The 4,835-nt window shown below is 33.8% G+C and overlaps 1 long non-coding RNA gene across 1 annotated transcript; it reads right to left on the bottom strand.

Annotated features, from left to right (window-relative positions):
• Positions 1-355: 355 nt before the first annotated feature.
• LOC130053162 (uncharacterized) lies at positions 356-2,646 on the bottom strand. Its single transcript, XR_008801652.1, has 2 exons — positions 2,553-2,646; positions 356-607 (listed from the first exon to the last, which is right to left on the bottom strand). It is a non-coding gene; the product is annotated as an uncharacterized LOC130053162 (long non-coding RNA).
• Between the last annotated feature and the right edge of the window lie 2,189 nt (positions 2,647-4,835).

A 4,835-nucleotide genomic window follows, 5' to 3' on the forward strand; every position in this document is an offset into this window, starting at 1 on the left:
GTACTGAGGACCTATTCTAACCCGGATCCCCATGCACGGGACCACTCTCTATTTTGTATTCCTTATATATTTTTATGAGATTGATCACTTTCGTTATCTTCACCTTTCATTATCGTGAACATCATGTGTCACATATCTTGATGTGTCACATATTTTTTTATTTAAACAAACGGAAGGCTTTCAAAGTCGATTAGTGTGAGGATTTCAGAAGTATTGATTATACATTATCAATTATGACAAAAATCTTATACATTTTGACGGGAAGATAAGATATAATGGATGTTTCCAGTTTATCAACCTATATATTTTATGACTATACTTTGTATAATGGTTTTTTTTTCTGTAACCACTGTAATGAAAATGTGGTTTTTTTTAATAAAACCTTACATCACCATCAGTACATGTATATACCAAAGCACGATATATGATTGTTGTAAACAGTTATATTAAAAGATTGTTCTTTTCAGCTGCCCTTTCATCAACATCCGCATCCACACATTCATGAGTTGTTGATAACAATCCATTTTATTCAGGCCTGGGGGACATTCTATTGCTGCATTGGATCTTTTGTTGTATCGCGATGTATCAACTCCTTTGCTGCCATGCCCTTGAAAAGAAATATATAACAGATCAGGTCTTTGTATCTTTCAGATATGTGCACAATTGATAAGCAAGAAAAACAAAATTATTGTTCAAACTCTGACATTTTGAAATGGTTTTTCTCGATGTGTATGAAAGTTATGTGTGTCTCTTTGTGAAATCTGCAATATAATTGCTATTATACATAAAAGGTGAAGAATTAATGCTTATATTGATTACATAATAAAAGTTTGAAAAAGAAGAAGATTTCCATCAAAAAGTGAAGATAAACATTCATCGATCCCATCCTATAAAACATACAAACGTGCGAGAGGGTAAAACATAGACCCCTGGACATATCAAAATTAGAGTAGGGTGCCCCAAAGGAGTAAGAAGCTCCTGTTGACCGGTCACACCTACCATGCCTTTTATAACGAAGTATTCCATAGTCAAAATCAGTATGTTAAATTCAACTTAGCAATTGGTATGAAATACGTCAGACATTATGCAACCCAGTGCTAGCTTTTATTTGGAAATTAGCACATCAAAACGATCAAATAATTTGTGATTCTTATACATATATGTAAATATAAAACTTATACGGTACCAATTTTGATGCACCAGATGCACATTTCGACAAATAATGTCTCTTCAGTGATGCTCAACCGAAATGTTTGAAATCCGAAACAACTATGAAGCTTTAGAGTTAAATATAGCCAAAAACAGCGTGCCAAAAAAGTGGAGCCAAATTCGTCCAAGGATAAGAGCTATGCATGAGGGAGATAATCCGTAATTTTGAAATGAATTTCTAAATTTTATAACAGCAATTAAATATACATCCGTATTTTCAAGCTAGTAACGAAGTACTTAGCTACTGGGCTGTAGAGACCCTCGGGGACTAACAGTCCACCAGCAGAGGCCTCGACCTATCAATCTAGATTAATGGTGTCTCATCCTATCCCACCATCACACCACATTAAAATACTGGTACTGTAGATCCGCACTGTGTTGATTACTAAGTTCAGAATGAAGTAAAACGACACACAGGATAAATCATGCTATCACTGTAGGTGTTGTCAATATTTCACAATAAAAGGGTATTTGATAAACAAGTACACTTTGCCCACGACCTGACATATCATTTAGCCACATCGAAACATATGTCATGCAGTTAGAGTAAGAATTGCAGAAGAATTAAATATGCGTTATCAATTATGGCAAAAATCAGTATACTATTATAACCAAGGACCGGAGCATCACTTACATTCATGTATAATCGTTGTTATCAATTCATCAACTTTTAACTTCTATGGTTATTCTTTCATATATTGATTTTTTTTTCTATAACCACAACAGGTGTACCACGATAAAGACCCCTCCCTGCTCAAAGACCGTAAACGTCGAGCATAGACTTAAATTTTCCAGCCCTTTGCCGACAATGGTGACGTTTCCATATGAGTGAAAAATTCTTGAGTAGGATGTTAAATAATATACATTCAATCAATCTTTATATTCACCTTTTCATGCAGTCTGCCATTAACCTGTGTTCCAGAGATACGTATAGTGTAAGTTATACAATATTATTTCTAGTTGGAGCTTAAAATATACTGTGGATTGTATAAAGTACAAAAGGCAACACACATTGAAAGTAAATGTACAATTAGTAACCTAAACATTGCCAAGAAATTACAAGGCTAAATGTACATCGTCTTCAACTGCAAAAGTCCAAAGTGGAGAAGACGGATTTACCCCCCACCCCCACCACTCCAATTATTTAGTTTTGTTTTTCATATCCTTATCTGGACTTCTCAAGAAATAATTTGAATTTACAAACATCTAACCTTTTTTAAAATGCCACAATATTCAGAAAATCGTCAGGATAATTATGTTTATTAGTCATTTATAAAAAATAAGCTATCATTTCTGATATGTCCTTATCGTGGAAAAACAAAGGATAACAAGATTCGTCTTACCGGAACTCAGAACGTGTGTTAATGTAGGTGCGATTACACACACTGCGACAATGCCCAGAATTAATTTCCGCATCCATACCATTTTATAAAGATCTGAAACAAAAACAAATTTGGTATTCACGTTACCCTGAATCAATATTAAGAGTTGATACCGAATAACACCAATGTTTCATATTCTTTAATGTTGGTAAAATTAAATCTATGTGATTTTCTAAATCAAAGTTTAAAAAAAAAATACATTTAATATCCCCACATACTATGCTAGTGTATTCGAAATTGAGTATAAGTTCAAGGACACATCGCGAGTTTCCAAAGTACAGGTGACTCTCGATAACTTGAAGTTCAAGGGACTTGGAATATAAACTCCGAGAGATCGAAATTCAGAAATTGAAGGTTCGGTCATATGGCTCAAATTTTACATTAATCGGAAATGTTTACTAGCAAGATCATGGGTTCATTTTCTTTCATATTTCATATTTGTAGGTAGTCAATTTCATTTCGAAATAAAGAACCTTATTTTGTATCAATATAAAGATTTCAAAACGTTTGTCCAAAGAAAGTTGAGCCTATCATTTCTAATAGGCACTCTAGCCTAAGCGTTAGAGATGTCGAACATTGATCATATATACAGAGCAAAATTCAAATTTACCATTTCGGCCAAATTGCGGTGAAGTTTATGTTTTTCACTCAACAAATGATACGGAAAGCAGAGTTTGGCAATTGCAAATATAATGCATTCCCCGGAACAAAATATTACTGTTCATTTTATGAATTCTGATGTTCAGTAAAATGGAAATGACTGGCGTTTATGCAATTGCAAAAGCAGTGTTTTGGTGGACTCCCAGAAAACATTACGTTTAATACGGTAGCAATTAGACTCCTTTTAATGGATTGCATAAATATTGGAATTTTCCGTAAATGCACAGAAACTTTTATCATCCGGTCAAGATGAATCCGTGATTTGTACTATCATTTCTACTTCCATGCGTCCGTGTTTTCTAAATATTACTGTCGGTCAAAATGTGTGACCGCCGTTGAACAAGTAAAGCTGATGACTAATACAATGATAAAACGTGTCAGAGCTAAATTAACACTTGAAAAATACACTGGGTTGGGCTTTGCTGGTCAAAGGTGTGACGTTAAGACTTAATTAAAGCAGACTTAGGTATGGTCGTGTCGACAACAAACATGTTTGTTACTGGTGGAAACACGTGAACATACAATTTGATATCTTAATTCATGTACATATATTTTTTTTTCACTTCCATACACCGACCTAAGTACAGAGTAGAAACAATTCAAAACTGAATATAGATAATAAAGACAAGTGCGTAAAAATAGTATAAGTAAGACAGTACACAGACACAATAAATGGAATATTACAGTTGTATAAGGAATCGACTATTAATAATTCATTATCAAACCTCAATTGCAAATAAAAGTTCAGAGAGAGAGAGAGAGAGAAGAGAGAGAGAGAGAGCACTAAAAATCAATAACACTCAACATCAAAAGTGTCGGATCTAATAGTAGATAAAATGTCATAAAAACACTAAAAATGACCAACGACACGAACGATGTTGAATTGTCAAATTTCCTCAGGGCGATATTTACAGAGAAACAAAAACTAAATAAGAATGCAAACTAATACTAAAGCTAATCAACAAAAGTTGATAATAAACAAAACGTCTACATATTGAATCGATCGAGTGTAATGTGGTCCAATACAAAAGTCTGATCAGAACGAGCGTCAAGACTGAATTGAACCAATCAAATCTTACCCTCGATAGCACGGGTCAATCTCTACCCAGAGTTATCGTTCCCGCTACGCTCCATTAATACCTCTGTCAACGTCTAAAAAGTTATATCAAAATGTACAAAAACTAACTTAGCATATCGAACTGTAATGATAATATCTGAGCAAATCAAACACTTTTCTGAATTTTTTAAAATCAGAAGATGGTAAATATGAGACACCTGAGCGAATTAGAAGGTTTATATAAATATTCATTCATTCAATAATACTAGTATAATAATGGCATATTCGTTGTTTTTGTTAACCTACTTTAAGATTTAAAGCATAAAACTTAAACTTGTAAAATTATTATCCATGATGCTATAGGTATAGGCAAGTTTTGCCAAGAATCGTGACATTTAGACGTTGACAGAGGTGTTGTAGCGCAGCGTAATACGCCCTCTGGTGAGAGATTGAGCACGGGTTAACTAATCAGCATACCTTAATGTTAACTCGTTCTATAGACGGGTTATAATGAGTAATTCGAACGT

Source organism: Ostrea edulis, chromosome 3 (genome assembly GCF_947568905.1).
Source record: "Ostrea edulis chromosome 3, xbOstEdul1.1, whole genome shotgun sequence".
NCBI classification, from domain to species: domain Eukaryota; kingdom Metazoa; phylum Mollusca; class Bivalvia; order Ostreida; family Ostreidae; genus Ostrea; species Ostrea edulis.